This window comes from Lycorma delicatula, chromosome 9 (assembly GCF_047948215.1).
Source record: "Lycorma delicatula isolate Av1 chromosome 9, ASM4794821v1, whole genome shotgun sequence".
Taxonomy (NCBI): domain Eukaryota; kingdom Metazoa; phylum Arthropoda; class Insecta; order Hemiptera; family Fulgoridae; genus Lycorma; species Lycorma delicatula.
Window position 1 is genome coordinate 106,492,756 of NC_134463.1, and position 11,555 is coordinate 106,504,310.

The 11,555-nt window shown below is 30.7% G+C and overlaps 1 protein-coding gene across 1 annotated transcript in view; it reads right to left on the minus strand.

Moving 5' to 3' along the window:
* LOC142330727 (aminopeptidase Ey-like) overlaps nt 1-10,380 on the minus strand; it is a 122,318-nt gene extending 111,938 nt beyond the window's left edge. Inside the window, exon 1 of the mRNA XM_075376173.1 lies at nt 10,265-10,380. The gene's annotated coding sequence lies outside the window, so the exon portion shown is untranslated. The remainder of the gene's footprint in view (nt 1-10,264) is intronic.
* Between the last annotated feature and the right edge of the window lie 1,175 nt (nt 10,381-11,555).

The window sequence follows — 11,555 nt, forward strand, 5'->3', positions numbered from 1 at the left end:
ATTATCCAACCAAATGGAGTGGATAATCAAGCAAACATCGTCAGAATCAATAAGATTCCAACATCCTATGGAATAACGAAGGACGTGTACAATAATAAAAAACGGATCTCAAGGATGGGTAAGATCAGGTACACTATACTACAGTAATCCGACCACCAGTTTTATACGCGGCAGAATGCGTAGCTCTGAACCAAGGAGAAACAGATAAACTGGAGGAACCTGAAGAAAAACGGATACTAAAGAAAATCCTAATGCCCAGAAAAACTAACGACGATTAGAAGTTAAGGAAGCGTGAGAAACTTTACCGGGATTCAGATAAAATCACGGAAGCAATACGTTACCGAAGATTGGCATTCTACGAACATCTGACAAGAATGGATGTAAACAGACTAACGAAGAGAATTTTTGACAGTGACAAATCGAAGATTAAATGGTTAAAACAAGTTAAAGAGGATCTGAGGGTAGTAAACGGATTTAAAAGACAAAAGGATACTTAGGAAAATATCTTAGAATTTAAAGTTATCCAGAAGGAAAATATAGAATGCGCTAACCAAAACTGGTCAGAAGAAAGAAGGAAGGAGTATTAGAGTGTTAAAAAACTAGGCAAAAGTTAACCATTCTATGTGATCCTACAGTGACCGGTGTCGAATAAAAATGCAAATATTTAATTTCTTCTGGAAGTTAGGGGGTTCTAATCCCGACCGTATTTCTCAATAAAAACTTTATTTCACATCCTGATATGGAAAAAGGTGGAGAATAGATTTCACTGGTTTTCTGCCTACAGCTGTCGGAGAAAATAATATATAATTAAATTTTGAAACTAGTGGTTTTTTTTATATTAAAGATTTATTACTTAACTATTTCCAATGGTAATGTTTTCTTTGTTAAAAAATAACCACAAAAAAATGTTTAGTATAGTATCATCTAAACATCCCTCAATCTTTTAAATTATATTTTCCAAAATTGAATTGAATCAATGTCCCTTAATTTATACAAGTTACACCCAACTAAATTTCACTAATGAAAATAAAAATTTCTAAACGTTTAAATTAAATGAAGAAATACACGCAAAATTTTCTAACCGTGATTTTTATTTATTAACAATCTCAAAAAAGAGGATGTTTTCGATTTGACTTGAATGAATGAATATTCCGCATTTAATGTATCTTCAAATCTAAAGTTTTATTATTAAATGGACCGATTTCTATGATTCTTTTTATATTTTCTAAAGGAAAGAGTAATCAGGTTGTAATTTTTTTGATAAATTTACGCGATAGATTTTTTGTTATCGAAAACTGAATTTTATATATATATATATATTTGAATACACATTGAAATATATATATATATATATATATATATTGAAACGTTCTGATAAACGTGTTTCTTAAAACCTGCATACAATTGTAATAACACCTGCATTGCAGTTGGGTTGAATGTATAGAGTAAAAATAAATACTAAATAACTGACCTGTTTACAGAATATAAATATGCTTAAGTTATAAAAATTATTTTTATACTGCAGTAATATATCATCATTGCGCGTCATATGTTTAAATCAGTTAAAAAAAATATATATATATATATACCCGGTACATATATATATATATATATATATATATATATATATATATATATATATATTATGACATTTTGATGGGTTGACAAGTCTAAATACATATTATATATTTAGATACATATTATATTATAATATGTATTTAGACTTGTCAACCCATCAAAATGTCATAAATACTCAAATTATGATCCGGACCCATTAACACCCAACCTGTTAACGATATTACTAAAATTTCCTTCAATTTTCACTAAGCTTAAAATGTAATCTCTTCTTCCTTAATTTTAAGAAAATTCATTTCCTTAAAATTTAAAATTTTCAAATTTGAATTTTTTTACATATTCAGATTTTTGAAAAGAGTAAAATTTTCTATAAATAAAAAGTAAAATTTCTACAAATTTCCTATTCACTGCCATTATTGATTACAATAAGTCAATTAGGTCGATTCAATTAATTGAAAATTGAAGATACAAATTTTAAAATGAAAAATAGGAAAAAAGTTGATAACAGTTGTTTCCGATGCACGGCATATACGCACAACTTAATTTAAAATATTTATAATTTTTTTGTAAATATAATATTTTTAAGTTTATTTAATTCAATGATTTTAACTAAAGCGCGCGTGAATACAGTATTTAATTTACGCGGGTGTGCCGGTAGTCACTAACTAAATTAATATAACTTCACGACTTACATGGAACAAATTTCGCATATACGGTAAGCAGGTTAGTGTAGCCGCGAGGCTTAACGGAATAGGTACCGAGACAACCGGGCGATTCATTCGATATCCAGCCAGACCGAGTTATTTTTTACACTTTAAATATTATTAATTTATTTAATTTTACCGCTCACCTGTGACATCACAACATAACAGTAGTTTATAACATTTTTGGGATGGGTTGCGATTTCGTAAAATGTTCTTTTTTTGCAAATACTTTTATTTTTAATTTGTTAACAAATGTGTCTAAGAAAAAATATGACCTTAATTAGACGAAATCTCGAGATACTGAAAATTACCTTGCTCTACAGCCTCATTCCCTTGACCTTTTAAGCTGAAAATTTAATGGCAACAATGCCCCCCCCCCCCCGTATATAGACGTAATCTGACCAGGATTGGTCAATCGGTTCAGTAGTTCTGTAGATATAAGATGATTTATAGAGGCCAACACCGAACAAACACACGTACATTAACGTCCTGAAGAAAAAAAATGCGAACTCGGTTAACGTAATTTTGAAAGAAAATATTTCACTTTCTTATTTAAACATTGCATTATATTTATTATTTGTTTAAAAATTTAAACAAATAATAAAGTATGCCAAGTAAATTTGTGTGCAAAGTTAAATGTGCAAAGGTTAAAATTTTCAAACTATTGATTTTTAAGTTTACAAAGTATTTACAGAAATATACACCCTTTAAAAAGGCACTTCCGCTTTTGATGGAATAAATATATTATTTATACCATTTTTATTTATTTACACATTTTTTATTAAATTCTTATTTCGGTTACAGTAAAAATAAAAAATCTGTACCAGTCGACACAAATACAAATTAGAATTCCTTAAATTTTTCTTTTTCTTTCGGTCATAATAATTATGTAGAACAACAGAAAAAAATGACCGATATTATACTTTTACTTTATTTTAAATTATTACAATTATTACTGGAATTGTTATGACATATACATATATAACTTACAAATAATTTAAACTACTCCTCACTGTTAAGCTACTGCGTGAAAGTACAAACGTAAAGCTATGTAAAAAAACTTTACTTAAAGCTAACACTGCTTTTTTACGTAGCTGTTTAATCTAAGATTCAAATTTCCATTACTCGATAATTCTATGATTTCTGTTGTATTATTTTACGCCAAAATAATAAAAAAAAAAAAACTATAAATACGAATCCGATTTTACATCGTAACTGCAATCTCTATGGGTAGTTTACATAATAATTTCGGACCGTGTGGAAGTTCCTAAATGCGGTTGCTTTGTTCAACCGGGATCCGTAGTTTGCTTAAGGGAAAGACCCATACCGCATTGCCGTGGGAAGGTAACCCTGAGTATGGCTGACCACCAGCCAATTGTTATGGCCCCAAACGGTATAAAATGGTGGACAGATGCCTAGGTCGCTGGCATTCAGCGACCTAGGCGTGGCAGCGAATTTCTGTCTAGACGAAATAAATTTTATTATGGATGTCATATATATTTTTAGTAGTCGACGAGGTGCGCTTACCCATTTTAGCAAATATATGGCAAGTGAGTGGTTGGGACACGTAAGCCGATAGTGTACGGTACCACGCTGTTAGGTAAGCTCTAGGAGCTATGTTAGGATACCGGTCGCTAAACTGTTCGAGGCTCAGTTGCCGTTTGTGGCACAGACATTCGGTCTTATGCTTTAGGGCGACCGAATGGGGTGGTGGCGGAAGAAATGCCAAGCAAACCGATTACGTAGACCGTATAAATCGACTATATAAGACTACTTCATTCGCATTCGTACATATCGTCCTCATTCATCAGAGGATGAATGAGGACGATATATATGAATCACCTTGCGGTGATTCCGGATGTTAAACAGAAAAAAGAGACCCTTTAATTGACCATCTACCAATACTTCTAACGTATAGGTAATTTAAATTTTAATGATTACACTACATAAATAATTCTGGAAGTAACGATTACAAATTATTAAAAGAAAAATCCTCAGCTTTAAAACCACTGTACTTGAATATTTACGAAAACAATATTCTAATTTTAGAAAATTAGTAATTAATAAAAAAAGTTGAAAATAAAAAATAGTGTCAAGGATGAAAACACAATAGAATAAAACAAGAAAGATGGAGAGAGTTATTTGGATATATAATATTTCATCCTATCCGGAAGTTTGGAGTAACGACTAAAAGTTAATAAAAGAACATTATATCCAAAATGTTTAATAGCATCGTACATGAACATTTATGTAAAGCTTCCAATCTGAAAAATCAGTAAATCATGAAAATAAAAATACGGTCCCAAAAATAAACTAAAAGATTGGAAAAATTAACCTATGAAAGAAAAAAAATGAGTGGGAATGAATGGGGAAATGGACTTGAACGAATTATAGAAAGGGGTTAGAGGACGGGCGGGTTAGTTATTGGCATTAATCTACCATAAGCGTGCAAAACAGTCTGTCGAAAATAAATCGAATAATATTGTCGATGCTTGTTGTAACCAATAGTTTGCAGGATGAAAAATTCAATATTATATGTGAATTACCGATCGAAATTACAATTACGATATTAAGGTAAGACATATTCATAGTAATTTTTTTGTACTTTTCTGTAATAAAATAATTTTATATCCATTGAAATGTTAATTTTAAAAATGTTTTTTTCTTTTTTTCAGTTTTAACAATGCTGGATGGAAAGACACTTTTGAATTTAATACTGGTAAGCAAAAATAGTACAATATAAGTAAATCGAACAGAATAATACTGCGAAAATATGGATGCATTTAAAAAGAATGGTAAGGTACGTTTTATGATAAAACTAATGCTTATTATTTATTAAATTTTGTTTAAACAAATTATGTATTTATATTTAAAAATACAACTAATAATAATCTGTTTTTAAAATACAAATTTTAAATACCTATACTAAATCTTCTGTTTTTATTTATTACAGGTATTCATCATATCATTTAATTCGCAAAAATTAACTTGCAACAGGAAAATAGATTTATTTAATAAAACAAGTAAAATTATATTTAGTATAGCTCAAATATACATTTTATTTAAGACGTGTAAATATATTTATATTAATATATTATCTCAAGTATAAATAAAGAAAGGTGAAATAAAGAAATATTTTACATTAGTTTTATTTAAAACCGATACACGTTAGCTTTAACTAAAGTATTCCACTCTCGTTACAAGAAAACGTTTGAAAATAATTCACATAACTTGAAAAATGATTACCAATTTAAGCACTAAGATGTATTAAATATAAATAAAGACAAAAAAATAAATATTATATTTCTGCTGTTATGCACGTATATCGTTAATATATGAGAACATCGTGATTGTGCAAAGTATAAATTCATAGCTGCGATAAGAACTTTGTTTTTATATTTACCTGTATACTTTTATTTTTATCTGTACTTATAATGATTTTGATAAATGTTAATTTTACTAATACTTTCTGTTCGGCGCAGGACAATCTGTTCTACTATTTCTTATATACGGTTAATGAAAATTTTAAATCAATAATAAATACGAATGCTAAAGAGATGAATACATAATTTTTGTTTGAATCGGTCTATGCCGTTCCGAAACAAGGCACACAAATAAATATTAATTGTTATCGGTCATTGTGATTAAATCAATTCTGGATTTAGAACTACCATAATTAACATTATGCCACAATTGTGCTCAAATAATCTTCACTGATGCCTTCTGAATTGTGATTTACTTTACAGTTACTTTTTGTACTTAGTATCTTCATGTATTTACCTCAACATTATTTCATTTGTTTTTAAATCATTAATATAGACTTTTAAACTGCATTGATTTTTTTTTTTTTTAAATTATTATGTATATATAATATGCCATTAGGACGAAATGATTCCGGAACCGATTTAAACTTTCTCCATACTTAAAATCTCAATTAAAAAAATCGGTTTGCGCCTCCACGTTGGTTCGTCTGGATAACCAGTTAGAAAGGTGGAGATTTCTACTGGTGAACTAAATCGGAATCGCCTCTCTGGATCACATCCAGAGTTGTAACTCGGGAATTTATTCCCACCCAAGGCTGACTTGCCTTTGAAAGTCAAATATGGAAGGTCTTTTAAGAAAAAATCCACCGTCTGGTAAATACCAGAGAAGGCTGCACTCGGATCCGGTGGGCAGCTGCTTAAAAGATAACAATGAATCGGAGCGTTTGGAAACACCCAAAAACAACACAACTTCAAAATTGAGGATAAAACACAAGCAAATAAACTACATTGCCACTCACAACATTAATTCTCTAACTCAACCCGGCAAACTAAAAACTCTAACAGACATAATGGACAAACAAAATATCCTAATCGCAGGTCTTCAAGAAATGAGAAACACCGATCGAGAGCCGTTTGAATCTCAGGGTTACAGAATTTACAAAGGAATCCCCGGGAAACGTGTGATGAAGAATTGCCCACAGTTCGGAACAGGATTTGCAATCAATCTTAAAATAATTGACTCAGTCGTAGAATTTAAGTCTTACTCCCCCAGGATTTCAACCTTAACCCTAAAATCAGCCAATAAATTCTACACCATAATAAATGTCCATGCTCCTACCAATGACAAAAACAATCTTAAAAAAGATAGAGAAGAGATGGACAAATTCTGGGAACTTCTTGACCAAACTGCAAACAACATAAATAAGACCCACACGAAGATTTTAATAGGGGACTTTAATGCCCAACTTGGTAAAGAACGAAGATATCGTGATATTATCGGAAAATGGCCTGCCCAAAAGATTACCCCACCGGGTTGGTCTAGTGGTTAACGCGTCTTCCCAAATCAGTTGATTTGGAAGTCGAGAGTTACAGCGTTCAAGTCCTAGTAAAGCCAGTTATTTTTATACGGATTTGAATACTAGATCGTGTATACCGGTGTTCTTTGGTGGTTGGGTTTCAATTAACCACACATCTCAGGAATGGTCGAACTGAGAATGTACAAGACTACACTTCATTTACACTCATACATATCATCCTCTGAAGTATTATCTGAACGGTAGTTACCTAAACAGGAAAAAGAAAGAAGAAAAGGCCTGCCCAAAAGAAAACTAACAAGAACGGCCAAAGACTTGTCGAATTTTGTAGAAACCATAATATGATCTCAAAATCCACCTAGTTTATGAGAAAACCAAACAAATTGAAGACTTGGAAACACCCAGATTAGAAAAAAGGAGAATGGCAACTGGATCATGTTTGCATGGACCGGAATTATCACAAGGAGATTTATAATGTAAAAGTCTTGAGAGGAACAGATACTGGATCGGACCATTACTTAATTAAAGTTAAAATAAAATTCACCCCGCATAAAAAGAAAAAATCCCAACCTAAAAACAAAAGAGCTTATGATTCACATAAATTAATAAACAATGCCATCTTTGAATAAACAAAAAAAAAAATCAAATTAACTAATAATTTAAAAGAACTGACATCCCTACTGAAAGAAATAGCTGAAGAACTAGCCCCTATAAACCCAAGAAAAAAACACCAATGGTGGAATGAAGAATGTGACAAAGCAGTCAAAGACCGACACCGGGCTTGGATCAACCCCCAAACCCAGAAAACTGAAGAATCTATCCATGAATTCACCAAACAAAGGAAAATAACTCAGAAAATTATAAGAGGAACCAAACGACAAGCCCAAAAAAACTTGATTCAGCAAATAGAAGAAAGTTCCAAGAAAACTAATTTCCGAGACTATTATAAAATTTTTGGTCAGGCTCTTCAAAGATATGAACCACCCACCCTTATGCTGAGAGGAAAAAAAGGAAATATGGCCCACACCAATAAAGAAAATGCTGAAATTTTGGCAGAAACCTTCAATAGACTCCTCAACTGTGACGACCCCCCAGAGCTTTTTGAGATTGACACTGAAACTCCAGTTAAAACTTCACCAGTAAATATCAACCCGCCAACAATTCAAGAAGTTCTTGCAGCCTTAAATGAAATAAAAAACTACAAAGCAAGCGGAGAAGACCAGCATTTCGCAGAACTCTGGAAACACTCATCAGTTTATTCAGTCAAAACTTCCCTACATCTATGCCTCGTGAAAATATGGAACGAAGAAAAACTTCCAGAACACTGGACCACAGCCCTCATCCATCCATTACATAAAAAAGGGGATAAAACTAATCCGGAAAACTACAGAGGCATATCTCTCCTGGATTGCACATACAAAATCCTGTCGAGAATCATATACAACCGATGCAAAGACCAACTTGAACTGGAACTTGGGGAATACCAAGGGGGATTTAGGCCATGGAGAGGTTGCCCGGAGCAAATAATATCCCTAAAACTTATGATGGACTTATATAAAAGACGGAAAAAACAACTAATAATCACCTTCGTCGACTTTAAAAGGGCCTATGATTGTATACACCGACCATCCATGTTGAATATTCTGAGAAACCTGGGCCTTCACCCTAAACTCGTAAACATGATAAAATTAACTTTAACCAATACCCAGTCCAGAGTGAAATTCAGAGGTGAACTCTCTCAACCCTTCTACATAAAAACTGGATTGAGGTAAGGAGACGGCCTCTTACCACTCCTTTTTAACTGCGCCCTTGAATTTGTCATGAGAAAATGGTATGAAATAAATCCCAAAAATATAAAAATGGGTACTAAGAAAAACTCCATCACACTAAATTGCCTAGGATTTGCAGATGACCTCGCTCTTTTAGCAAATAATATTCAAGAAGCCAAAACACAAATCATGAGCCTTCAAAACCTAGCACAAAAGATAGGGCTTCATATCTCTTTCGAAAAAACTGAACTAATGGCCATAGATCCTCTGGTAATAGAGCACATTACGGTAAACAATCAGAAAATTAAAATAGTAAAACAATTTAAATATCTAGGGGAAATAATAACTTATAATTTAAATGAAAAAGTGACATGGCAAAACAGGACAAATAAAATGATTAAATCCCAAAAATTAACTTGGTCAACATATAACAAAAAATGCCTTTCTGCTAAAACAAAACTTAAACATTATAAAACTGTAGTACAGCCAGAAGTCACCTACGGAAGCGAGACCCTTTTCAAAATCACTCAGAAAAACCGAATTGAGAAAATTCTGAAAATAGAGAGGAGAATTGTCAGAACGTGTATCAATAAAAAACACCAAAAAGAAGGCCAATGGTGGATTGTGCCAAATGAGGTGGTGTATCGAGAAATATAGCCTGTTACTGATACTATGCGGAAAAAAGAATCTCTTTCTTCGGTCATCTCATAAGGACACCGGAAACAAGACTGTCAAGAAATATCATTGAAAAGCTCTGGTTCCAAAAGCTAGAAGTAGAATGGATCAAAGAAATTAGAGAAGATATGAAAGAATTGGGAATTTCCCTGACTGACCTACAGAACTTTATTTAAAACTGGAAAAATTACAAAGCTAAAAGATAAAAGCATTAGATTTAAACAAAAGACAGACAAACGACAAAATACAACGAAGAGGGTGTTTACAGATGAAGAAAAGAAAGCAAGATCTGAACGGATGAAGAAATACTGGGCAGCTCGAAAGAGTAAAATAACACGCTTTTCTCAGAAAAGATCCAACTAAAATTGACTTAAGTGGTCCCATGTTGGCCGTAAAAGCATAATAATATAATATTAATATGCCATTAAACCATACCATAATAAACCATTTTATATGTATAATTTTTTTAAACATTATATTTACCGCTATATCAAATTAAATAATATAAAACAGTTATTATAACAACCAAATGTAATCAGAATAAAAAGGTAAGAATATTTAACTAACTCTGTAGCGCTTTCGGAATGTTACTCCATCCTCAGCAGTCAAATTTACAAATTACACATACCTAAAATAAAATTAAAAGTATAATTTAATATATACATATATTGTACTTTTTATGATCAAAAACCAACTTGAACAACCCAAGTACAGAATTACAAAGTAAATGAAATTACACTTACCTTATTTTTTCTTTTCTTTATTCCAATAGCAATTTCGCGGGATCCTGCATAATCAGTTGTATATAAAGTACATAAAATTACATATCAAAACAACAATTTTTTTTGTAAAAATTAAAAGATTAAAATTAAAATTTAATTACTATATAAGATACTATCTTATATAGAAAACATGAAGTCAATTAAATAAAATAATTAATTACATATATTTAGATATGACATCAATTAAAAATTAAAATTAACTTTAAAAATAAAATAATTATAAAATTTATACCGTGTAACCTGTCCAACCAATTTTACATTACTGAGTGAATTTTAAATTATTTATATACATTCTGATTAGATATCTATTTTTATCTAAAAACGTGCTGCCATCTGTTGCTGATTTTATAATAATGTCACCTTCCTACTCTGTCTAGAAGTTGATCAACTTCGAAATTCTTTTCTACTTACATATATAAAATCTCTCCAAAATATCCAAACTTTCACTATTATTATTTAATAGTGTAATATTTTTCAAATATTCAAGAGATAGAAAATATTTTACAAAAGTTAAAAATGTCAAAAATAAATTAAAGAAAACAAGTAATTTAATGAAAAGTAATTAAAAATGAAAACATTTCAAACAGAAAGATGGAAAACAATACTGTATTTGAAGTTCATGAATTTATAAATACTTTCTACTGTTAAATGGGCTAGATACATTCAAACATTAATTTATTAAATGAAAGAAAATCAAATGCGCATGAAACTTTAATTCAAATTATTAATAAATTTCCTTCCTATGGCATTCAAAAATTTAATCAAAGTTTACTAATCTGACTTTAAAAAGGATAATACAAAATTGTTAAAAACATTTTTCTGTGGTCATGTAAATGAATTATAAAATTATTTAAATTTTCAATTTTACTACTCAAAAAAATAATAATTAGGTAATAATGGATAGACACTGTAGTACAATATGTGATAGCAAAGGAAAACTAGCTCTGTCTGGGGTTTAAGTGAAACTTGGTACAATAAGTGATACCGATTTATTAGCCATATTGTAGTGATATAATATTAAAAACTACTAGAATATTTGCAATCAAGACCTGTATTTACTGATGTAGACTTGTTGGATAGTTACTTTAAAGATATTAGTATAGTGAAAGCTGTTGTTAAATGGGAAATTACTAGTCACAGAATAATCAAATTGTTAAAAATTTTGATTGTTAATCAAATTGTTGCAAAAAATCAAAACAGTTCAGATGCTGATAATGAACTTACTGGTCATATTATGTGCCATGAAGAAACT